The sequence below is a fragment of the Pristis pectinata genome, chromosome 8 (genome assembly GCF_009764475.1).
Source record: "Pristis pectinata isolate sPriPec2 chromosome 8, sPriPec2.1.pri, whole genome shotgun sequence".
In the NCBI taxonomy this organism is placed as follows: domain Eukaryota; kingdom Metazoa; phylum Chordata; class Chondrichthyes; order Rhinopristiformes; family Pristidae; genus Pristis; species Pristis pectinata.
In genome coordinates, this window is record NC_067412.1 from 49,822,001 (window position 1) to 49,848,628 (window position 26,628).

At 41.4% G+C, this 26,628-nt stretch overlaps 1 protein-coding gene across 1 annotated transcript in view; it reads left to right on the forward strand.

Moving 5' to 3' along the window:
• The first annotated feature begins 1,010 nt into the window (after positions 1–1,010).
• pls3 (plastin 3 (T isoform)) overlaps positions 1,011–26,628 on the forward strand; it is a 93,569-nt gene continuing 67,951 nt past the window's right edge. The window contains exon 1 of the mRNA XM_052020764.1: positions 1,011–1,145. The gene's annotated coding sequence lies outside the window, so the exon portion shown is untranslated. The remainder of the gene's footprint in view (positions 1,146–26,628) is intronic.

The following is a 26,628-nucleotide window of genomic DNA, read 5'->3' on the forward strand; positions in this document are numbered from 1 at the left end:
ACACTACTGAATGTAATGACCATGAATGTAAAACAAATGTTGAACTGTTTCTTCTTTTGCATATATTTTTTTATTATGAATAAAGTCTATTTTTTAAAATAAAAAAAGCAACTCCTCAACCACCTGTTCCCATCGGCCGCCTCCTACCACTACGTGCTGAGGGATGCACTGAAGCTTGGTGCAGCCAATGCAAAGGCTCTGTGGAGGACCACAGTATAGGGACTTCCAGTACTGGACGTTGAGGGGCTGGGTCTGGTGGGGAAGCCACTCAAACAATGGAAGGGTGTATCACCCCAGGGGCCATATGAGAGGCAATAGTGTTATGTGATAAAACGATGCGCGAACACTTCTGAATGTATTGCACTCTTTTTAATTTTTGTGTACATATTTTACGAATAAAGTTCATTTTTAAAATACAAAATAATCAGCCACCTCCTGCCCCATCGGCACCACATTGCCCTCATCAGCCATCTCCAGAACTCAGAACCGGAGCGGAAGCAAGTCATCCTCGATCACGAAGGACTGCCTGGAGTTGTTTCCTGAACACTCTTTCAAAGGCCTGTGGGCTTTGCAGGTATTTAACGCTCACATCCCACCCCACCAAAAGATGCCTTTTCAAACCGCTAGAGTGTTTGAGGTGAAAGTTCTTCCACAAAGCTTTTAGATGAGCTATCAGCAGTGAAATACTGGTTATGCTTTTGTCCAAATGAGTTCAAATTCCACCGTGGCAGCTGGGGAAATTAAATTTGATTAACTAAATAAACCCTGGAATATAATACTAGTAATGTGACCTCACACTGTTGTTTAAAAACTCACCTGGCTCAGCAACGTGTCTTGCAAAGCAAATCTTTTCCAACCTGACCTGGTCCAAACAATTCCCTGCAGGTAACTGCACTGCGGGCGAGAGCGCCGCCTTCTGATGGACAGCCGGACTGGCCAGTCACTCAACGGCGCCCTGAGAATTCTGCGAGTCGATTGGTGCAGCCGGAGAGAGGGTGTCGAATGAGCGCGGCCGGGAGGCGGGAGGCTGAGGCTAGTGCGCGGTGCAGGAGAAGCTGGGCAGGTCGTGCGTTGTTCTCGCCCGGCAGAGTGGCAGCGCGATCCGCAGGCGGAGGAGGAGCTGGGAGGAAAAGTTCCGCCAAGTTGTGAGTACCCGGGCTCTTGCTCCCGATCCCAGCGTGGGGATGCAGCCCTCGGGGGGTGCCGCCACCTGTGGCCGGGGGCGCTCACTGGTCTGGGCTGGGGCTGGGGCTGGGGCGGGCTCCCGAGGAGGGCGAGCGCGGCAGGCAGTCGAGGACCAGCGCTGAGTTGATGTAATGCTCGCTCCTTCCCTCCATCCATCCCTCCACTCACTGCCTCAGACTGGTGGGAAAAGGGCCAAAACCCCCTCTTTAAAGTGCAGTGGAGCTGCTCTGAGTTTGGTTACTCCCATAAGTCGAGGCATTTTCACTTCCAGACAGTTGAGTGCGAGTTGGAGCATGCACGGCGCCTGTGAGCAGTAATTTTTCCCGTCTCGTCCAACTGGCCAATGTTTTTATTCAGTAAACAGAAGAAAATCCGAGTTTAAACTTTTATACACATTCCGTGACAAACTTTGGGCGTTCAGCAATGATCTAAATCACGAACCCTCGCTCAGACTTGGGTTTCATTCCCAAGAAAGAAGCTCTTGCACGTTTTAAATTGTTTTCGTCTATTTATTTCTACGTTTGTTAATTTGGGATTTATGAAGGCAGTGCCTCCAGCACCTTTTGAATTAAGATTGGTTTGTTTTCTTGCTGCAACCAATGTAATTGTCGGGTATTTAAATATCCTCTGAACTAAGCTCATAATTATAGAGGAAATGGTTGAGATTCCTTTGCTGCTCAAATTCTCAACAACCAATTCAAACCCATTAGTCACAGTACAGGGTGAGCTGAGAGCTTATCCTGCTGTTCACCATCGGTGGGTATTAACTTGAAACTGGTCTGGTGTTTTGTGTGGAATTTAAGTGTTCTTCGCGAGGGAAATAAATGTTTTTTGTTGTGATATTTGATTTGGGAAATAGATTAGGGCAGGTCAACATATTTGCTGCTTTTAAAAAGTATGGTCTTGGATGTAACTGGTTTCTTTCAATTCTTGGGAGGGTCAGATAACGTGCTCTGTGAATTATAAAGGGCAGAAGTTGCTTACTTGGGACCTTGCTGTTCCATGGCCTCCCTTTGTTTGGCAAACTACTACTGTGTACAGTGTTATCAGATGTTTTGTAGCAGGATATCCATGCAGGTTGTGCAGAACCCAGTGAATCCAAGAGGAGAATACACATTACAGCTGGAGTTTAGTATGTCTGCAGGAAGAACACTTGTTGCAACAGGACTCAGGAGTCTGCAGAGTGATGCATGTTGTAACAGAATCCTGTGTATTCAGAGGAAAATGTTGGTTGTTGCAATGCCCGATGCACCCATAGGGTGAGCTATAATAGTTAAATTACTGGACAAGCTGGCAGAGTTCTGTACCATTGATCCAGAGACACAAGTTCAAATTTAATTTCATGTACTTGAATAGAAATCTGAAATTAGTTAATTTCATTGCATTGGATTTTTGTAAAACTTGCCTGGTTTACTAGTATTTTTCATAGAACAAAGTCTGGCATCCTTGCCTGGTGCGACCTTGTATGATTCCAGACCACCGATGTGATTTGACTCTTAACTGCCTTCTCAGCTGAGGGATAATTGGGAATGGGTGTTGTCAATGATATCCATAAACCATGGAAAAATAAATTTGGAAGAATGCACATAGTCATAGACCTTGGCGTAACCACAAGGGGAATACGGGATTGCTTTGCAACATGCATTCCTATTGTAAGGTCATGACATTTTAACAGAACATGGTGTTAATATCAATAAAATCAAATCAGCCATAACACACCCTGCAGGAAATTTGCCCAGACCCAGTTAAGACACCTGCACTTCTGTCAATTTACCCCCCCCCCCCAAAAAAACACCCTTATGTGAAATCAGAAGATGTTAGAAATACCTGGCAAGTGAGGCAGCACCTGTGGAGGGGGGGTGGGGGAGACAGGGTTAATATTTCAGGTCAACGACTGAAAAGTTAAATGCTTGAGATGCTGCCTAATCTGCTGAATATTTTCAGGGTTTTCAGTTTCTATTTTAGATTTCCAGCAACTGCAGTTTTTCTGTGATTTAAAAAAAATAAGCCTATCTTTTGTAAGCAGCGCACTTCAAATTATTTGGCTGCATTTTCCTATATAATGTTGACACATTTTTCCTGATGTTAAGCTGGAGGGAATTGCAGTTTATTTGTGCCTCAGCATTGCAGTCTTTCTGATGACGTAAAGCTGGGCGTGAAAGTCATTAAGAATGCTGAGGCTGTGAAATATTGGATTTGAACTGAATCAACAGTTGGGTGTTGGATGTAATTTGGAATTGTAATGCAAAACCTGTGTAACTACCATTAAGTTTGATATGGGTATCATCTTGGTATGTATGGGCACTACCCCTGTACGTATTTGTATATTGATAAGGGACAGTGTGCAGAGTAAGAAGAGGATCTGGATGGAATCTGGGGACTGGGTGACGATGAAGATTTGACAGGAGAATCCGTTGTAATAGATGTGGTTAAGCTGGGTTACGCTAGAATGACTCTGCCAGAGTGAGTCATAGAGACATCATAGAGAAAAGCAGCAGACATGAATGGTGTGATCGATTGTAGTGCCAGTCACGCAGGGCATTGTGTAAGTTTCTCTGCATAGAAATATTTCTCTGCATAGAAATACTACAATGGCGTTATTGGGAGGTGACCAAGTAGTGGGATTGATCCACTGCAGTGGCTGATCCACTGCTTGCTCTAAACTAGTGCACCTGTCAAGTATATGCCACTGGTGGATAACAGCCCTTTTTTATATTTCCTTATGGCATCAAAGGGGGTCATTTGGCCCCTCAGGTTCATGAAGGCCCACAGAGGTGTCCAATTCCAACACTAATTTTCTCTGTAACCTATTCTTCTCACAGTCTCATCAATTCTGCCACCCATCTACACTAGGCACAATTTACAGTGGCCAGTTAACCTACCAACCCACAGGTCTTTGGGATGTAGAAAGAAACCGGAGCGTCGGGAGGAACCCACTCAGTCACAGGGCAAATGTGCAAACCTTACATAGGCAACACTGATAGTCAAGATTGAGCACATTTCACTGGAACTGTGAGATATCTGCTCTACTTGATAGCTGCACTATTCCCACATTATAATATTATATATAAATAAAATGCTAAGGTTAAATGAGAGAAAACTGGGTTTTAGTACCACTTATGTTTGGATAAAACTGTGGAAAAACTGATTTGAATGTAATTTAAATATATATTTCCATACGCACCTATTCCTACTTGAGGGAATCAGGTTTATATTTAGTGGGAAGTACTTTTGAAGGGCAGACAAGGTTGCAGTGTAGGAAACTTCAGTAGCCGGTTTCCATATGGTAAAGTTCCATAGACACTGAAGGGAAAAATAAAGTGGGCAGACAGTTTGTTTGTGGGATAAATATTGAGCAGAACTTCACCATTGTTTCACAAACTATTACCTCTACTTGAAGGTGAGTGGGCCCTTGGATTAAAGCTTCATCCAAAAAGTTGATCTTCTGTCTGTGCAGCATGTCCTCAGGCTGCTCTTCAGTGTCATGCTGGATTCGGCTCACTTTTTCTTAGACTGACCCTTAGGATGTGCAGTGACTTGCATCCGCTCCAGTTCTGAGAGTTCTGAATTGGCTGGTGTGGCCAACGTGGGGTCTGCAGACTCCACTATGTGGGGCAGAAGGTTCATGACAGGGTGGGCAGTTTGGGAATTGGTGCACTTTCTCCACCATTTACACTGTGCTTCTGCATGTTCTCAGTGTAAGGTTTTGAGGTTCCAATGCCATCCTGACTTCCATTTTGATACCGTGGGTCAGGGATTCCCGAAAGCCAATGGGGATATTTCTGTTTCAAGGAGACTTTGTGAATACCGTAGAATCTCTACCTGGTACTTTCTTGTCATAATGCAACTTGTGCCTATTTCAGGAGATCGGTGTTGTGCTTGCATCATGGCTGGCTGGTTGTAGTCAGGGTCTCACTCGAGAGGAGGTTGGCTTGGTAGAGGATGCTGATTTTGGTTCACTTATCCTGTCGATGGATTTGGAAGATTTTGTGGAGGCAGCAATGGTATTTCACCAGTGTTTTGAGGTGTCTGCTGTAGGTTGCCCATGTTGCAGAACTATACAGGAAGCTGAGGATCATTTTCCTGGTTTACCATAAACTTTGTGCAGGTTTGAGGTCTTAATCTTCAAACACTTTTTTTCCTGTGACACTCAAGGACTGAAGGCAATGATGCAATTCACCATCAGCGTCTGCCTTTGTTAAGAAATGGGGGAGTGAGCATGTTTTTCAAGGTTTTGCCTTGGCCCTTTGCTGTTGGGAAATGTCGTGCAGCAGGAGGAGGTTAATGAAGGACCTTTGGTTTGATAATCTTTCATGTGCATCATTGAATGAGTCGATGATAACAGAGCTTGGTCTCCAAACTTGAGCATACTGAAGTGTTGTCTCATACTGCATGCAGCTCAGTGACTGAAATGACCTTGGTCCTGCAGTAGAGGTGACATAAGTTGAACAGCTTCCCATTGGCTTCGAGCAAGGAGCTAGTTGGAAGTGAGGTGTGGTATTGTGGCAAGAAAAACAGAGCTGCATTGGGGTAATGGCGCAGCCTTGATGCTAGTCTGAACTAAGATTGGGAATCTTGTGGACCTTTTGTTTAAGATGACAGTCTGTCTGCCATTAAGTCACAAACATAGGATGGGACAACTTTCTGTTGCTGGCTAAATTAGAGAAAAATTCTCCAAAGTTCTTCCTGATTGATAGTCACATGTCTTTGCATGATCAAAAAAGACTTTGGTGCTCCTCCTTGCATTTATTAAGGAATTGTCATGTCTGCTGTGCCCTTAGATGGATAGAATCCACACTGTCCACTCATTGAGAGGAGGCATTTGAGAAGGACTTTGTTGACGATTTTCCCAGTGGCAGACAGCAGGGAGACCCATTTGTAGTTACTGCAATCAGATTTGCCTCCTTTCTTGAAGCTAGTCACGACTATGGTGACCCTGATCACCCCTGTCATGTCCTCTTCCCAGATGAAGATGAGGCTGTGAATTTAAATCTGAAGTTCCTGTTTGTCAAGTTTTAGAACTTCACCAGGGGTTCTGCATTACCATTTTTCAGTGGACACATGGCCTTTTTAACTTGTTGGTATGGAGTGGTGGCAGTGCTGCTTTGGGGATTTGTTGCAATCACAGATGAAGTTTCAGCTGAGGAATTCTTTGAAGAGCTCCTTTCAGAGGGCACTGATTGCCTCTTTCCTTGATGAGCTTTCCTCCGGTCTTGACTCTCAGTGGCATAAATTGTAGAAGGTCTTGACAGCACTGAAAACCCCTGGCCTGTCATGGCTGCCAGCAGGTTGCTGGATTTCCTGTACTCTTTCCATCCACTGTTTATTAGGTCATGGTTTTTGGTTGAACCTAGAACTGTTCCTTTTCCCCTGAGGCATGGAGTTCCTATCCAAGAACACATTGGGCTTATGGCTAAACTGCTCCTAAAACTCCTGGTGTCAGCAAACCAATCCTGGTGTTTTCTAGTGGAGAAGACAAGAATTTACTTGCATTTGGTTATTATGGTGGACTTGAGGGCAATCCAGATGCTGTGGACACTTCATGGGTCCTTTTGGTTGGTTTTGTATGCATGGGCTGTTTGAGGAGAGCTATTATGCAGGGTCCTTGAGACCTTCAGCAGTGATTTTTTTCTGTAGCAGCATTTCTGTCATTGTTGTTGTTTTGGTCCAGGCTGAGGGAGACAACGGAACAGATGGTCTTGTAGTCGGTCATTAGTACCTGTCACAGTGTGGTGATGCATACATACTTGGTCTTTCACTCAAACAATGAAATAATTAAACAGGCACTGGAGTTTGGATTGGGGTGGGCCTTGTGCTTGTCTCTCTGACAGAACATGGTGCTGGTCATGACAAGATAATGTTCCAAGCATTTCGTCGAGGGGAAGATTCTGCTGTTGTTAGTTGTCCACACTCCCTTTTTGTGAGTCACATCTTACCAGAGAATTGTTTCCTTTCAGATCCAGGCATTCAAATGACTGGGTAGGATCAGTTCATCTCCTTCTGGGACAAAGGCCAATGTTTTTTTTCCAAGGTTTGAGTAGAAGTTTTCCATGGCTACATCCATAGCTTTCATGATGGGTGTGTGCACTGAAGAATGTAGGGTGCTGGTTCTGCATTAGAGTGAGCCAGAGAGTCATGAGATGTTTGCTTATCCCATGGGGGAGTTGCTGAGACCTCATTTTTGATGGTGAAATCCACTCTATGAAGATGGTGTTCCTCTGGCATAGTGTACCAATTGTTTTGCTCTGTGAGCTTGCCTTCTGCGTGTTGTATCCCACTCAGGGCAAGGATGTCAACATCATGCATTCTGGGCCCACTTACCCACGTGAGGAACGGGATGTAAACTTGCAAACTTTCACTCGGAAGTAAAAGTACTTGAATGTGACCAGGTATTTTTGCATTATTATCTGATTAAAAAACCTTTAAGTATGAAACTGAATCAGCAACTAACATATGACCCTTAGCAACCAGACATTGAAGACAGGGTTGTGATCCCACAGGTTTTGACTGAAGTTGCATTAACCTGCTAATGTAAATTATCAAGTATTTGTAAGATTTATCTCCAGCTTTGGCCTATGTGTTGCATGCAAATTGACTTAATTATTCCATTTCATTTGTCAGATGTCTCAGTTTTGTGTTCAACAGGTTAGATAGCAATAAAATGTTCAGTTTGGCACATTGTCACACATTGCTGATGATTTGTTAGTAAAATATTTGGTATGGCTAGAATTTCCTAAGACTGGAACATACCTGGCATCACATTCGATTGGACCTGATGTACTTACTGTGATCTGATTTTCAGAAATAGCAATGCGAGCTGTTGTTCTTCATTGCCCAAGATGTGCAGAAATGCCAATCTGTTCAGACCTGTAGTTTTTTGACAGTATTCATCAGGTAAATGTCTAGTGCTGTACTCGTGGAAAATTTCATGTGTACTTAACTTGCTATGTCTAGTATTTGAATCTGAATTTTGCTGCTTGGTATATGACGTTACAATTCTGACCACACATTCTCAGATAACATCTAGTACTTAATGAAACAGCTGCTTCTGAATTTGTCTGCTCTACATCTCTAGTTCACTGGCTTGGTTGCTAGACTGGGGATGAAAGGGAGCCTTTGTTTAAACTCTGGTCAGGAGGTGTGCTTCAAATAAGCAAGCAGCTCACTTTATCATTTATCATTTAATGAAGCTTCAAATCACAAATGTTAACTGTGTATTTCGTGACTGGATGAGTTATCTGACTGATCATCTATGTCTATAGATGGCTTAAAATTTTAAAGTTGCAGTTTTGAGCAGTTACCACTATGTTCAGACAAGCCTTCACCTCATTTTTCCAGAATGAGTTTTCTGTGTGGCAGTGTTTAGTCTGTTAACAAACAGTGATGTGAATTATTTAGCATTGTCACTTTTCAAAACACTTTCAAAAATTATAATCAAAACAGCACACAGAGCCATAGGATTCAGAATGCTGGAGTCAAATGTTGCCAGCTAGGTGGGTGCTGTAGGGCTTTAAACATTGGAGTGGAAAGTGGAGAGGTAGCAGGAGTTCCAATGCATGGTAATTGGTTTGAAAGCATAGCTACTGATGGCAGGATGGGAAAAGGTTGTACAAGATCAAAGTCTTAAAACAGAAAGTGTGGCGCCCTATAGCACTCATCTACAAACAGCAAAATGACCAGATCAGTTTTAATACGGTTGGTTGAGGGATGATTATTGGATAGGCACTGAGAATAACTCCCCAGGTTTTACGTGCCCACCTCAGAGGTTTAGCATTCCACCTGAAAGATGAAAACTTCCTCAGTATGGCATTGAAGTATCAACTTAGATTTTTGTGTTCAAGACCCGTGTAGGACCTAAACCTATATTTTTCTGACTTGGGGTGTAGTGACAGAGATTCAAATTTCTCACAAATTTTTTCAAAGGTAGCATTGACCTTGTGTCTTGCAAATTGAGATGGTACCCATTTTCTGCTGAAGCTGTGTCTGTGATTGTGTTAAAATAGGTCCTGTATGCTTGTGCATGGGTTGTTTTTGACAGAGGATGTGATCAGGCTCAGCAGTATGAGGGCTGCATGGTCAAATAAATGAAACATCTGCATGCCAAAACATTACAATCAAGTACTTTGGAAGAGTACTTGCTGTTGGAATATTGGAATCATAGCAGTGGGTCCCACAAATACCAATTAGAAATGGCCATTTCATCTGTTTTAGTGATGTTGCTTTGGGAAAATGTTCTCCAGGAGGGACAGGAGTATACTGCAGTCCTTTGTTGAAATTTTTGTATTCATTTAAAAGGACCTCAGTTTAATGTCAGATCCAAAGGATGCCACTTTGGGCAGCAAAATGCTCCCCACGTCCTGCACCAGTGCATTTGCCTAGATTCTGCGTGGAAGTCTTTTGAAATGAGACTTGAATTCACAGTCCACCAACTCAGAGAGGAGTCCCACTATTGAGACTTGCTAACAGCTAACTACATGTGCAATATTCCCAAAATGAGTTACTGGAACTTCCTGTGTTTGAGCAACTGTTAACCACAGTTTTAAAATAACTCCACAAATAATTGATACTTTGTTCTTCATCAAAAGTAGGTTGGCTGCTCCCTGGCATTTTGGAGTATTTGTATCAAATTAGCCTTCAGAGTGCAACTTTTAATTCCTAGACTGAATTAAAGATGTTTCTGTGACAGCCTGTTTGAATTGACATCTGGCTGCAAGGTACAGTATTTGTGTGCAGTGGTTTGATACCTTTTAATTCCCACTCTTTCTCCAGTCAAAATTTCTAGTTTGTCAGGAGTGAAGCAGAGCCAAAGAAAAAAATTGTTCTTTTACAGCTTTTTGCATCTATTGGCAACTTAGTCAAAGTCCATTTCGCGGCTCAATGCATAGTCTCTGTAGCCAGAAATGAAAATGCAGGTCCTCCCCCAGGCTATGAATGCGTACAGCCGTACATATGAACGAACGTTTGGGAGACCGGCGGGATGGATTTGCCGGCCACTGTGCAGGAATTTTCTGCTTTCTGGGAACTTGACTTGTAAACTGTCTGGGTTATGAATAGTTCACGGGAGTGAACCCTGTTGTAACTTTGAGAGGACCTGTATTGGGAACTGACACACACAATCCACTTTGATGGCTTTGCTTAATGGAAAAAGAGAGATTGGTAATTAACTTCTGCTGTCTTGGTAGAATATAAAGCAGTTTCCAGCCAATTATACCCATTTACTTATCGTGTCACAGAAGGATGCTGTTTGGCCCATCAGGTCCATGCCACTTTCCAGCAGAGCGATTTTCCCTCAGTCCCATTCATCCTCCTATTCCCCTGTAGCCCTCTAACTTATTCTCTTTGGTTCTTTTTGTCGTTTGCCTACTCAGAAGACTGAAGTTCTCTGTGCATTGATCTGCTTTGTTCTCCTATTTCTGTACTTACTAGCCTGTGACATAGGGAATAATCCTGTGATTACTGAATTTTGAGGTTCTGCTTTTTAATCTCCTAGATCCCTAGATCTGCCTTCAGGACCTCATCTGTTTTTGTACTGATGTCATTGATATAGACATGGGCCATAATCTCCAGCTGTTCACCCTCTCATTTTGGAATGTTTCTGTAGCCTACAGACACAGAAAATCTTTCTGTCCCCATAACCATAAAATCCCCAATCACCATTGCTCTCCAAGTAGTCTTCCACCTCCCTGTATGGTTGAGCCATTTACAGTGCCACATTCCTGGCTCTGGTACTTCTTGGAGAAATGTCCAAAATGGAAAATCTGTTACAGAGTGAGATTGATTTGGAGGACTCCTGCACTACTTGCCTGTTTCTCCTGCCAATTGTCAAAGCCCTTTCTTCCTGCTCCTGCTTAAGTTTCAGTGTGACCACATCTCTAAATGTGCTATCCACAAAGTTCCCAGTCTCATGCATGTTATTCTGTGGGCAGTTACTCCTCTCTTAAAATCTGGAGCTCAAAGCTGCTGCAGCTGGAAATGCTTCCTGAACGTGTGGTTGTCTGGAATAGTGGAAGCATCTGTAACCTCCCACATAGTGCAGGTTATGCATTCCATTTGATTGGACTGCCCCGCCATGCCTCACACTCATAATGTATGACCTGGAACAGTATCACAAACGACTTAGCACCCTCCTACCCGACTTGGGGAGCTTTGTTACAATGTTGAACCAAAGGCCAGTATTAAGATTCTCTCTCAGACCCTGCATACTTCGTTCATCAAAGCTCACGCTCTGAAGACTGATGAAGAGATAATGTTTCCACTCATGGAGAAGAGTATAGCTAGAGGCTATTAATATAGGAAATCCAATCAGGAATTTGGAAGAAACTTTATTCACTAAAGACCGGTGAGAATGTGGAACCCTGTAACCCAGGGAGTGGTGGAAGGGAATTGAGTAGATAGATTTTGAGGGGAGGGTGGATAAGCACCCGAGAGAAGAGAATAGAGGGTCAGACTGATGGATGAAGAATGGGAGGAGGAAGTTTGAGTGAAGCACAAATGCTGGTGTGGATTAATTGGGTTGAATGACCTGTTTCTGTTCCATATATTTTATCTATTTAAGTTTTTGGCTTAAATATAAATATTGTGTAGGACAGTTTTCCTGAAATAAATCGATCCTGAGCTTAAAATTGTTAGTCATGAAGGAATGAAAAACTGGTTCAATGATGTAGTTTTTTCTGAAGGTGTGCTTATTGTTACCAAGCTCTCTCCCCTCTAGCATCCATCAATTTCATAAAAAGATCATAATATCTACAGGTAGAATGTAATGTGTCATTACGTTCATTGCATCAAGGCGACCCAGAATTTATTATTCCTTATGATACATTTATATGAAAGATTGAAGGAAATGCCTTGAAGTTTTGTTTGGAAATATGTTAAAGGAAACCTTGCTTAAATAGACTAGATTTCCCTTTGGGCTCCTGAATTGTCTGTTGGCCAATGCACAAGGTTTTGTGGATATCCAGCAGGTTAATACGAGGCAAGAGTGTTTCTTGGAGCTTCTTTAAAAAAGAGTCAAGGCAGAAAGCTATTTATTGAAAGGCAACTTCTGACTCTTAGGGTGATTTCATTGTAATAACAGAAAGATGTTTGTTGCTTCCCACAGCATGGTCTTATGTTTTTTTTCCTGTAGGTGGTCTAGGTGCAGCCCTAGAAATCTCAAATCACATGGGTGAAATTGCTCTGAAAGTTCAAATGTAGTTTTCCTTGTACATTCAAACATAAATTTCCTGAACATGGTCAAGTTGGAATTTCTTTTGCAGATGTTTTTATTCAGTGTTGCTTTTAAGATTTAATATTGACTTGGGAGTGAGCTGTGACTACTTTTAGTAGTGCAAAAACAGAATCTGTATTTAAGTGTATGGCATATAGGAGAAAAATAATAGGCCTTGCTGTTCCATTATCAAAGGATATATTTTTGGGGTTGATGTGGAGAGGTTAGAAATTATTTTGATTGAATAATCTTATTTATTATTTGGGATATAGGTGTTGTTGGCAATCCTTAATTCATCCTGAGATGATGGTGCTGAGCCTCTGCCATGAACGATTGGAGTTCTTCTGGTGAAGGTCCTCCCACTGTGTTACTGGCTAGGGAGTTGTAGGGCTTAGTGACAATGTAGGTTTGATAATGTATTGCCAAATTGGAATGGTATGCAACATGGAGGGGAATGTGCAAGTGATGGTGTTCCTATGCACCTGCTTCCCTTATTGCTGGTGGAGGTTGTAGGTACCAGAGGTGCTGCCAGAATAGCCTGGGCAAGAAACTGCAATGCATTTTGTGATAAGTGTAAGTGATGGGATGAGCACTTGTTCTCATCGCATCTACCAGTGAAGAGTGTGGAAAACGAATGGTACCTGTCACATTTACAATGTGTTATGTAGAAATCCTTTGATTTATGAATGTTTTATTTATGAATTTTTGCTATTATACAATTGACTCTTTTGGGTATGTGCCCTGGATTTGAGGTTTCTTTGTTATTATAAACAATATCCAATCTAAGCAATAAACAGCAATTGAAATCCCAGTTGAGTAGAGAATCATCTTTGTTAACATAGCTCCTTAACTGTGGGAACAAGAGAGAGCTGGAGTGAAGGAGAGCCTTGGGGAAGGAAGAAAAGTGGCAGGAGGAAGAGGTCTGGCAAGATCGGGGGGGGGGGGGTGCAGAAAATGTTGAGGGAGGGAAAGAGATCTTGTATATTTCATTTGTACATTGAAAGGTCTACTATGCAGCAGTGATACCTGTCCTCCAAGGTTCTGAGACCTGGACTACCCATGGCAGGCATCACTTGGCATTGGAAAAAATACCACCAACTGTCTCTCAAAATCCTACCAATTTATGAGAAGGATAAGTGAACCAACATCGGTGTTCTCTTCCAGGCCAACGTCCCCAGCAATGCAGTCCTAATTACTGTCAGCTGTGATGGGCAGGCCATGTCATTCACCTGACAGAAACCAGACTTCTGAAACAGGCTAAATTCTGAGCTCTATCATGGGAGGAGGTCACCAGGCAGGCAGAGGAAACTTTCCAAGGAAGTGTGTAAAATTTCCTTGAAGAAATGCAACATTTCCACTGACTTGTAGGAGCCTTTGGCTCATGACCATTCAAAGTGGAGAAGCAGCATTTAGTAGAACATAGTACAGCACAGGAACGGGCCCTTTGGCCCATTATGTCTGTGCCGACCATGACACCAATACAAATTAATCCCATCTGCCTGCACGTGGCCTATGCCCCTCCATTCCCTGCCTGTTCATGTGCCTGTCTAAATGCCTCTGAATATATTGATAACCTTGAGGCCATGCATAGTGAACACACTGAAACCTGCATAAATGGCAAAAGGAGCACACCATCTCACAAAGTCCCCTCCTGCCTGCCCCATCAGTGGAAGAGTTTGTGGTTCCCCCATTGTCCCTTTTGAGCCATGTCGGAATCCACAGAACTAAAGAGGAGCAGAGTCCTCCTCAATCCCAAGGGACTGCCTAAGAAAATGATCTTGTTAGGGTACATTATGTATGTTCATATTTTTAATGCAACCATATTGTATTATTTCAGGGAGACGTATTGGTGTATTTTTAAGTAATTTTTTTGATCAAGATTCTTGAACTCTGTGAAGCAATTAATAGGGAATGCTTCTTCAATTTTTGTCTTGCAAAACATATTTTCCCCTGGAACACCTCTTGAATTGAGGGATATCTGTATTGACACAGGTTGAAGTCCCTACACTCTGGCTAACCCCAATCTTGGAGAAGAGCTTTGGAGATAACTGGGCATTAATGTTGCTACTTGGTAACCAGTGGGAGCTGGTTTCACCTTGGGACTGCAGTTTGAAATGTAAGCTTGGGGATGTGATCTGAGAACGAGAGCAACACTACAGTTTAATATTTGTTTCTTCCTAATGTTAAAAGTTATTATTTATTACCAAGTCTTTTGCAATAATTTGACAACCCAAAGATTATTCATGGTGAACATCTCATCTATTTTAAAAAGAATAAACTGAGTGTGCATAAAGTTCTCATGGTAAAGAGTGATAGTGGTTGACAACAATGATACTTGGAATGGGACTTATTGGGCAGTGCCATCAAGTGTGGTGATTGGAACCTATCTGACACATTTGAACCACTTGTCAGAGCTCAGTTGATGACTCTGAGCCAGAATGTATTGGCTCAAAGCTGAGCAGATAATATAAGATAGTGGTTGTTACAGTATTGAAGCAGTACTTGTAGCTGGCAGTGGTGTCATTTGGATGAGGCATATTCAGGTTAATGCTATGTATATTGTGCAATTTCTTTGAAGGCAGAGAATTCTTCTGGTTGATGGGACATACTGAGTGCAAGTTGGCTATTTTTCTCCAAATCTTACATCATGAATTGGTTATGAAGATAGCACGAGGATGTAAGGCATTGCATAATAAAAATTCTTTATCCTCTTGTTTACAAAACAAGTAAAATATCTAAGTCATCACAATCTAGTTTCTTCTGTTAGAATATAGAGAGCAATGCCATGGATTTTTATTCCAAAAATAGACTTTATTCAAAATTTTAAAAAATGCAAAGGAAGAAACAGTGCAAAAAAAACTTTTACAATCATGGTCGCTACATTCAGTTATGTAAACTTTATATATAAAAAAAACACGAACATAGCACCATTGCCACTCCCATGACTCCCTGAGGTAATACTCCTTCCATTGTCTAGGGGCTTCCCCACCCAACTCTGCCCCTCCATGTCTGGTAGCAGAAGAAGTCTATTCTGTGGTCCTTCCCCACAGAGCCTTAGCGTCGAATGTGGGGAAGTAGACTTGGCCCAAGACTGATCAGCATTTTACCTGTTTGCACAGCCTCGGCCATTTAATAGTTGGATTGATCTCCTATAGGTTTGACTTGATTTTCTAATAACCCAAATTATCTATATAATGTTCAATAATTAATTATGTTGATTTAACCTGTTGTCTATTGACCCAAGTTCTGTCCCTTGGGTAGAACATGTGGTGTTTTTGCAGTACAGTTAAATCACTTAGAGAAAATGATTTGCACACAGATTTTCCAGAGAAAATAAAGCCTTAATGTAATTCAAAACCTTTACATTACTGAGCAGTACACAATATCTACCAAATGGGAAATCACACAGGTATTTTTCCCAGAGGAGATTCTGTGGCTAGCTGAGATCTAGCTAATTGGTCCATCAAATTTGATGAATTTCTGCATCTCTTTTTTTTGAAAAAGATCTTTGAAGATCAGTATTGTTGATGGGAAGGCAGCCTGTCATAACTCAAACTATGCAGCAAAAGAGAGTTGATTGTCACTTGACAGGTGGTTTTTATAGGTCAATCCTGATTAGATTAAGTGTTTGGTGTATGTTTTTCATGTTGAGTAATGGATGTTTATGGTGATGTATGTGAGATTGTGGTCAGTTTTGTTAACCTGTAATAGGTTTTATGCCTAGTTCGTAAAACTGATTCCACCAGTATGCAATTGTTTAAGGATGTTTAGAATAAGTGCCCATTATAAATATAAGGTATCTAGTACGGAGGAGAGGCCTTAACCCTATAGGCAGAAATACTCCACCCTTTTGTCAGTCTGCTTATTTGTGAGTCATTCAAGAGCAAGTTCTAGTATTTTACCAAAATCCTTACAAGAATGAACTGCTGCCTAAAACTTTCTTTTGACACTGCATAGTGACAGCTAAAAAGGTAGTATTGCATGCTCTGGCATCATTTGGACAGCTGCCTTTTGTGGAGACTTTGTCGGGGAAAAAAGGCTGTCCTGTGCTGTCCTCCCCTGAGTGATTACACAAGAGAAGTCCACAAGATAGGTTCTCCAGTCCAAGTTAGCCTGTGACTTTTTTTTATATATCCTTCCATCAAGCAGGAGAGACCTAATACTGCTGATCAGGGCAGTTAATCAGATATTTAATTGCTAAACTAAGTTGAAAGTTTTCTTTATGATATCACAGGAAATAAGACAAGAAATTGGGTGTGGATACATTTGTATAATGGAGTATAGTTTCAAGTTAAAAGAATTGATACTTCAATGAAAAAAAATTACTGAGAGACTACCCAGTACTACAGACAAATACTTTTTTATACATTCATCAATACAATTGTTCTCAACTTTCAACAGAAGTGGGCTCTTGATGGTCCTGATGCAGGATTTTGACCCAAAACCTTGACAATTCCTTTCCAACAACAGATGCTGCTCTTCCTGTTGAGTTTCTCCGGCAGATTTTGTTGTTCCATATTCCATCCTCTATAGTGTCTTGTATCTCCATTTTGCTACACCAATTTTTTGATTAACTGGATGTAATTTGTCAAGTCATGTCTGAAAAAGTGGCAGTTAGAATTTATATAATGTGACTTAAAATATAGATTCTGGTCAGAAAAGCTCATAGCATTAAATGGGAGAATAGTCTGTCCTACTTGAAGACTGAGCAGCAAGTGCTGTCTGCATATATGTACCCCTTACCCCTGTTGTTTCTTTGACTATTCTGCCTATTTCAAACATTCTGGCATGAAGTTCTGTGGGTTCTGGAAATGTTTTGATATCTTGGCTTGGTGACTATTCAAGGGAATAGTGTTGTCTTCGTCTGTTCTCCTGTTTAATTAATTTATGGCTGATTTATATCTCAGTATCTGTTGCATCTCTTCATACGTTTTTGATATAGCTGAAATAGTGATATCTGAAGGAAAATGAATACCTGCTATTAATTATCTATTAATAGAGAATAATTACGTATAAATTGGTTTTTACTTTCAGCCTAGTCTCCGGTGATATGTAGAAACACATCACACGAGTAGAGTCAAAAGTAGGACAAGCTTGGTTATTATTCTGAATTCCACTCTCATACTTTGCTAATTTCTTTAGTTCCAGATGTTAGAAGTGTATACACAAAGAATATTAACATCTACTTTATACCGCTACTAAAACTGTAGTGTATGTGAACTCTAGTGAAGTGTCAAACTGAGCGTAGCAACATGTGAAGAGTTACCCAAACACCGTAGTGAGGAGCTGTCAGATTAAAACCCGAATTGCAGCCACTGGTCTCTAACTACATTCAAGAAAGTTTCTTACCAGGCTTCACAAAGTCTAGCGGGGAGATCTGAGCTTGGCGATTAAAATGAAACTGGCCTGACTATATTTTCAATTTATAGATGATCTCATGCATACAAGTTATTACCCAAAGTTTTGTTTTATGACTATAGTTCAAAAAACAGCTAGGTATTGTACCCTGATGAATTTTGGTGCTCATCAAAATTTGATCTTATTTGCAACCAGTTGCTATGTAACACTCTCGATGGACATTAAATAGTAGGAACCTGTTGTAAGACTGAGACAACATTTGTGCCACTTACAAGCAATTAAAATATGTAAATTCTTTCCCCTGGATTGTAATGAAAAGAATTGAACCTCATCAAGGTGAGACAGAATTGGTTGCACAATGTGGAATCTTCTTTTGGCAGTAAGTAGAATGTGTCTGTGCTTGCTATTGTATCACTCCCATGGTGATCATTTGATGCTGGATGCTACAAGTTCATGCTTGTTTTGGATGCAAGTCTCTTTCCTCCTGTACACAGATTGGAAAAAGAAGTTCCATTGAGATGATGCAATTGTATACCAACAGTCATTTTACTTTGCATCGTGGGTGCAAGTATCGCGGCACAACTAATAATAGAGTTGGTGCCGCACAGTTCCAGCAACCTGGGTCCAATACTGACTTCTACTGCTGTTTGTGTGGAGTTTGTGCGTTCTTCTGTGAACCTGTGAGTCTTTCCCGGGTGCTACAGTTTCCTCGCACTTCCCAAAGATGTGCAGGTTGATAATCTAATGGTAACTGTAAATTGAACCTAGTGTCTTGTGGGTGGTAGAATTGAAGGGAACATGGAAGAATAAATAATAGAAAAAAACAGTGGGGGAATGGGATTTCTCTGTGAGCTGTCATAGATTTAATGAGTCGAATGGCTTCCTTCTGTGCCATTTGGGAACATGGGTGAAGAAATCAATGTTAATTTTACGATGATGCTCATAATTAAAGTAACAAAGCACAATATGTTATCCTTGTAAATGGCCTGAAAACATTTCTAAGCAGGAGGTTTAACAGGTTGGGTCTGTATTATTTGGAATTTAGAAGAATGGGGTGTAATCTTATTGAAACATAAGATCCCAAAGGGATCCGGCAGGGTAGATGTTGAGATCTTTTCACTAGTGGGAAAGTCTCGAGTGAAGAGACATAATTCCAAAAAAGGGGGCTATGTACACAAAAATCAAGGTGTGTAGAAGTTTATTCTCACAGTGGGAATTGAATCTCTGGAACTTGTGGAGGCCAGATCATCATAAGTATTTAAAGTGGACATAGATAAAGTTTTGAAAAATCAGGGGATTGAAGGCGATGGAGATCTGGCACAGAGAAGGAGAACCGTGGGGAAGATTGGTCATGATCATATTGAATGGCGGGGCAGTCCTGAGAGGTCAGGTGACCTACTTCTCCTATTTTCTTGCATTCTTCGTAACCAATAATTTATCTGAAATTGCAAACTGTCCGCTGGTGGAACTCAGTGGGTCAAACAGCATCTGTGGGTGGGAATTGTCGATGTTTAGGCTCAAAGCTCTGCATCAGGAGCATCATTTGCAAAAGGCTGGTATGCAACAACAGCAAATGATTAGGTAAGCTGACGATGGTCTTTTCTATTGGGGGTAATTGTAAGGAAAATATGCCTCAGTCTTTCCCGTGGGATTGAGGATGCTTTGCATTCTCTCTGATTTCTGTGGATTTTGAGGTGACTGATGAGACTAATATGGGAGCCACAGACACTCCCAGAGACAGGACAAGAATTAATTGGTAGTTTACAAAGGGCTTCAGGGTGCTCCTGATACAAAAGCTCAAGGGTCTTAATACCATCCTTAATGTTTCTTCTCATGGGCCAGGGATTCCCAAATGTCAGTGAAGATATTGCATATCAGGAGAAATGTTTTCACTGGTGAAAGCATGGTGAACTTTGGAATTATCGATTCCCGGAGTCCTGTGGGGGTTTATCCGTTGATTGCAATCAGAACAGACATTAATAGATTTTTGGATATTAAAGTAATCAAGGGATATGGGAATGAAGGAAGGAAAATGGTGTTTGACGTAAAAGGTCAGCCATGATCTCATAAAATGACAGAGCAGGCTTGAGGGGCAAATGGTCTACAGCTCCTATTTTTGGAGGCTCTCAGTGCTATTGATAAGAACATGAGCCTTTTCATTAGGAGCACTTAGAAGCTCAGTAAAAATGATGTGAGGAATACACCACCTCCTGGACTACCCACCTGTCAAAAACCTGCTCCATGTGTGGTACCCATATTTGCCCCTCCAGCCACTTTAAAACTGACAGACTGAAGTGGAAGCAAGTTATTGTTGGGCCCAAGGAGCTGCCGAAGAAGAGGGGAGGACAAGCCTATTTGAGTAATTTTGGTGCAGGGTAAATTATTGGAATTCATCTGAGAGACGATATAAACCATCATTTTGAAAGATGCAGATTAATCAAGGACATGCAATATGGATTTGTTAAGGGAAGATCGTGTCTAACTCAACTGAATTCTTGAGGAAGGTTGATTGGGGCAGTACACTTGATGTTGTCTACATGGATATTACAAGGCTCTTGACAAGGTCCCACCCACGTGGCAGGTGAATCAAGAGTTAATTTCATGGGATCTGACAAAGTATGTCAAATGGGATCCAAAGTTGGTTTAGTGGTTGGAAACCAGGTGGTGGACAGATTTTCATTGTACATGCATCTCCTCGATCCATGTTTATTGTAACATGGGAAAAGTGTGTTTGAAGATCAAGACCATGTTCCCAGTACAAAACTGGGCTACATTTAACCCTCTTATCTTATCTGCTATCACCTCAGGCACTGGAAAGGTCTTGCCAACCCTCAACCCTCAAAGTGTAAATGAAACAACTCCCAAGCCAACATCCCCAGCATTATACCCGAATTATAGTCAGTTAGCTCCAATGGCCTTTCATCTGTCGAACTCCTGACTCCCTAAACAGATACTATTCCTAGCTCTGTTGCAGTAAAGTAAGATGGACAGAGGAAAAGATTCAAGGATGTTCTCAAAGCCACGTTGAAATAATGCAGCATTCCCACTGACACCAGGAAATCCCTAGCCCTTGATCACTGAAAATGAAGAAGGAGCATTTTGGGTTGCTACTGAGGCCATGCATTGGGAGTCCAGTGTAAACTTTTGAAGGAATCCACCACCAGACAAATTATCTACCTACGTGTCCCATCAGATATCTCCTGCCCATTTGTGGTGGAGCCTGTAGGCCATAAATCAATGCAAAAGCCACAGAACCAGAGTGGAAGCAAGTCATCCTGAATCTTGAAAGACTGCCTAAGAAGGAGAATGTTTATTTTGCTCTGTGCATAATTCAAGTCACTTGGAATATTAACATTGCTGATGTTTCAAGAACATAGACTACCCCAGATCAGATGGTGGGCATGCTGGTGGGCGCGGCACGGTAGTGTAGCGGTTAGCGTGACGCTATTACAGCGCCAGTGATCGGGGTTCGATTCCTGTCGCTGTCTGTAAGGATCTTGTATGTTCTCCTGCGTCTGTGTGGGTTTCCTCCGGGTTCTGGTTTCCTCCCACATTGCAAAGACGTACGGGTAGGTTAATTGGGTTTAAAATGGGCGGCGCGGACTTGTTGGGCTGGAAGGGCCTGTTGCTATGCTGTAAATAAAATCTTAAAAAAAAATTTAATGTGAGATGTAATTTATATTTGTCTGCAAGGGCACTACCAAATCCTGGGTGACATTTGGAGGTGTGCTCTAATATTCATTTCAGAATACTTGTATATTCTATTTTTATATTCATTCAAGGCATATGGGCTCTGCAGGCTGAGCCAGCATTTAATTTAATTAGTTGCGCTTGAAGATGGTAGTGAGTTGCTGCCTTGAACCACTGCTGTCCACATGGCTTGGATATACCCACGTTGCTACTGGGGAGGGATTTCCAGGATTTTGACCCAGTGACAGTGAAGGAACTGCAATGTATTTCCAAGTCAGGATGGTATGTAGCTTGGAGGGCAAGTTGAGTGTTGTTGAAGCTGCACTCGTCCAGGCAAGTGGAGAGTATTCCATTGTACTCTTGACTTGTGACGGGCTTTGGGGAGTTAGGAAGTGAGTTGCTCACTGCAGATTCCTAGCCTCTGACCTGCTCTTGTAGCCACAATGTGTGTATGGCTGTTCCATTTCAGTTTCTGGTCAATGATAACCTGCAGGATTTTGATAGTGGGAGATTCAGTGATGGTAATGCCATTGAGTGTCAAGGGGTGATAGCTGATTTTTCCCTTGTTGAATATCGTCATTGCCCAATACTTGTGTGGCCCGAATGTTTATTTGCCATCTATCAGCCTGGGCCTGAGTGTTGTAGAGTGATTGACTGCAGCATAGCCAGCTGAATCCTTATTGACTTCTACACCTTCTTGGTTTATGCTCTAGGAGTTGTCTTCTAAAATTAGGTATGTAATTTAAAAAAAAGTCCTTTCTTTAAAAAAAAGTTAAGAGCTCTGAAATAATTTGCTTTTCAAAGGTGGTTTTTGTGTATGCATACTTTGTAGTCTCAGCATTGTTAATGATGAATATAAATGAATTTGCCTTTTTGTGATCTAAAGTATTGTTACAATGTACCTGAGCAAGAGGATGAACTTCTTTGTTTCTGACTAAATGCTACAGATTAGTCTTGGATTAGACAAGGCGAAAGAACTGGCAATGGGTGTGGATAGTTAATTAAGCACACCTCCAGTTGTGTTGTGATGAAGTTTGTAATTACTCTCACATTATGGATTAGAGAGAGATTTTGCAATGTAAGAAAATGTTAGAACACACTATGAATAATGATAAGATTGAAATCATTCAAGGTCATCTATTACTACACGAACAAACGTATTTCTGTTGCATTTTTAATGTGGAAAATATTACATGGTGGTGTAATGTCTGTTAGATGAAGAAAAGGAATTTAGAAGTGATGAGTCACTGGAAGTTTCCAGGTTATATTTTAAGTATGGATACATCTGATAATTCTATTCTTAGACATAATGGGGATAAATGGGTAATGACACAATCAAATTTAGTGACCATGTTCCTGTAAATCATTGACCTTCTCGCACACACCATTCTGTATGTAAATGAGCTCCAACCGCTGCATGTTTCTAAAGAAATTACCCTGTTTTTGCTGGGGGAAAAAATTGCCATAGGGTTCTATTTTTAAATACACCTGCATAGAAATCAGATATCCCCCTCTCGGTGTGCCAAATACATGCTGCGTTTAGTGCTAACGCCTGCTTGGATCTCCCAGTAAAGTACATTAAAAGTAGTGTTATAATTGTATTAAGATAGGACTTGTGTGTTCCCCATCAAAGGTTGCATGCAGAGACTGCAGTTGCCATATCTCTGCCACATTGACCTTTGGGAAGTGCTTCCGTGGCTACAATTCTCCATGGCAGCCACAGTGCAGCAGTAGGCAGTGCTGCCGTAGAGGTGAAGGGGTACATGCAAGTCTCCTTTGTGTTTTAGTCCATAATGCAATCATCTGGTCAGGTCGACAGTGGCACAAGTGGCCCAAAGCTGTTATGAGCTGTGAGTTGATCAAGGGGCCTGTGATCTCAACAAGCAGATCAGAAAAAGACTGCCATCAGTAAGGTACCACCAGTGAAACATTGTTAATAATGCTGGCCATTGAAAAATGAAGCTGACAGATGCTGTGTGCAGGATACCATTGTGGCAGTGCAGATCCTTTAATTGGACTCTGATCTACAAGCTGTACACACACAGACACACCCCCCCAAACGGGCACATTCCAGGCTGCAGGAGTTTGTACTGAAGCTCCGTGCAGTCAATGCAAAGTTTTGTGGGGAGGGACTGCAATCTCGGGTCCTTTGGCCACAACCTTGACGGCTAAGACCTGTGTAGAAGCCCCTCAAACACTTGAAGTTTGTATTGCCCAGGGGGCCACATGAGTGGCAATGATGTTATGTACACAAAATGTGCTAACACTAATAATGTACAGAGCCAGTGACACTGTGAATGTATAGATAGAGTGACACTGCGAATGTAGAGAGCCAGATACTTTCTTTGTATTTTTGTTTTGAATAAAGTTTAATTTTGAAATAAAAGAAAAGGGAGTCATTTACAAATCCTGCAAGCTGGGCTAGTTTTACTGTGGGTGAGAAGCTAAGGTTGTATGTTGAACACGAAAACTCCAGTTTCTGCTGACAGTAAAGCAACTATGTGCCGTGCAACCCAACCTATCACTAAACTCATGACCGTTGCCAAGCAAATGTCAGGTGAGCTCAGGCACATGGCTCAATGAAGTGCTCAGGCCAGTTACCCAGTGGGTGAAAAATCACTTGGCAAAAATTACAACCATGTAGTCCACAGTGGGTGAAACTGTTGTTTTGCATGATTTGTGCATAATGTATGCAAATGGGTCCAGCTTCTAAGTTATAGCCTTCTGAGTAATTTGATTTTTGTTTGCTGTATGATTGTTTGCTTTGAGAACAGCTGTTCCCCATGCCAACCTCTACTCATTTGCTAACACCGTTGTCTTAATATCAATAGACAGTCTGCTTTAGCAAAAGCAAAGTTAACGACCAGACTTTTTTTGAACACTGTATGTTAAATTCCACTTTTGTTGCATAAGATTCCTGAATCTTTATTAGTAATTCATGGATCAAATTCAAATTATGGGATTTTATTGGGGTTTCTAGCCAGCAGTTTGGGGATTGTGTTTTAGCCATTCCCTCAATCATTTCCTGCTAATAAAATCGAACCATTGTGGCCTTGCAGGCAAGTTTTCAGGATGCTTTTCCCAAGTGAGCACAAATGGTTCTGACCTTGGATAACATTTAGCCATATTTAGACTACTTTGTCCATCTTGCAGCACTGGCTTTCAAGACATACAGTGCATTGAGGTTGTTTCAGTAATAGTGTTGATGCCCAGAGTTGGGACTCGTGTTGTAAGGAGAACCATGCAGAACTGAGCTGGATCTTACTGAAGATCAGAAGTACTGCGGCCTATAAATTCAAAAACACATACATGATTACCATAAAGGTCAGTGAGTGTGCAAATGATGATTTAAAGCAATCAAATTAAAACAATTGGTGCCCAAACAATACATTTAATGAATTACTGTACCTTATTTGACTTCTGTGGTTTTAAAAATGATTAAACTGACCAATGCATGCTGTTAGGTATATTGTTTATTTTAACCTGGCATTAATAAGCTAGTAAACTCTAGTTCAACCTAAATAAGATATGATATCTTTGAGTCACATGTACATCGAAACACACAGTGAAATGCATCTTTTGCACAGAGTGTTCTAGGGGCAGCCTGCAAGTAACTTGTGATTAGTTGTCATCTATTTGGAAACTTTCTTGAATGTATGATGTTATGAACTTTGTCAGATATAGTAGTTCACCATTGTTGACCACTCACATAAAGATCCTCATCTTCTGTAATCAGGATGGCACTTTAGTGTTCCCAGGTTTTTTTTAATTGACAATATGACCCTTGCTGAGTGTGGAGTGGAAAGTACTGTATAATCTTGCAAATTATCTGACTTGCACTTTATGGGCTCTTTTTCAAAAACAGGTTAAAGAGCACATTGATGAGATTAAGTTAATTGGTTTGTTTTGTGTGAAAGTTATGTCTGAATCGCATACAGTCTGATGGTACTTCCTGCTGCTCCTTGAGTAATAAAACTAGAATGTAATGATTTTGCCTTTGTTCTAGGCTGCGAGGTTAACTGGTTTCTGATGTTACCAAAAGTCTGTTTGCAGGTAGGGAAGGAAGTATTTACTACTTCATTAATCCATCCATTTATCCATTTGTTTATTTAGATAGGGGTATTGCTGACAAGGCCACCATTTATTGCCCATCCCCAACTACCCTTGAGAAAATGGTAGGGAGCTGCCACCTTGAATCTCTGCAGTTCTTATGGTGATGCTTCAACAGTGTTGTTGGGTAGGGAGTTCCAGGATTTGTACCCAACAATAATGAAAGCACAGTGATATGTTTCCAAATCAGAATGATGAGCAACTTGGAGGGGGACCTCCATATACCTGCTGTCCTTTACCTCCTTGGTGGTAGAGATAATGGGTTTGGGAGATGCCTGGGTGAGTAATGGCATTGTGGATGGTACACACTGTGACCAGTGTGCACAATGTTTAGGTTTGTAAACTGGGTGCTTAGAAAGTTGTTGGAGCTGTACCCATCCAGTAAAATAGAGAGTATTCAATCACATTCTTGATTTGTAGATGATGGAAATGCTTTGAGGTGTCAGGAGGTGAATCAGTGGCTGCAGGATACCCAGTGTCTGACCTGCTCTTGTTGCCATGGTATTTACGTAACTGGTCCAGTTGAGTTTCTGGTCAATGCTGCCTCTGTGGATAATGATAATGGGGGATTCAGCAATGGTAATACCATTGAATCCCAAGGGTAGGTGGTGAGGCACTCCCTTGTTGAAGTCAGTGTTTATCCTGCACACGAGCAATTGTGCCAAATTGGTTGCTTCTGTCTTACATATTTTTGTATTTCTATAAACAGATTTGTGCCAGTTAAACCAAGGCAATTATGTGTCATATTGCAATGTTAATTGGCAATTGTGCTAACTTCAGATTAAAATTTGTGGACTTTTAAATCTTAAAACCACAAAAGATGCTTTTAATCAACATTGTGATGGCCATAGGATTTTCAAAGATTGGCTTTATACCATGGACATTCTGAGTACAGAATGGAATCCTTGCAGTCATGGCAGGGTCCAGCTCTTCCCTGTCCCAACTGCTACGCTGATCTAATCTACAGCTGCCTCATCTCACACAAAAAATGGATAGAACACAATAATAGTTTGCTTTTTCGCCTCCAATGGAATGTTCTAAACTATTGAAAAGACCAAGGGAAGAATGAGAGAAAAACA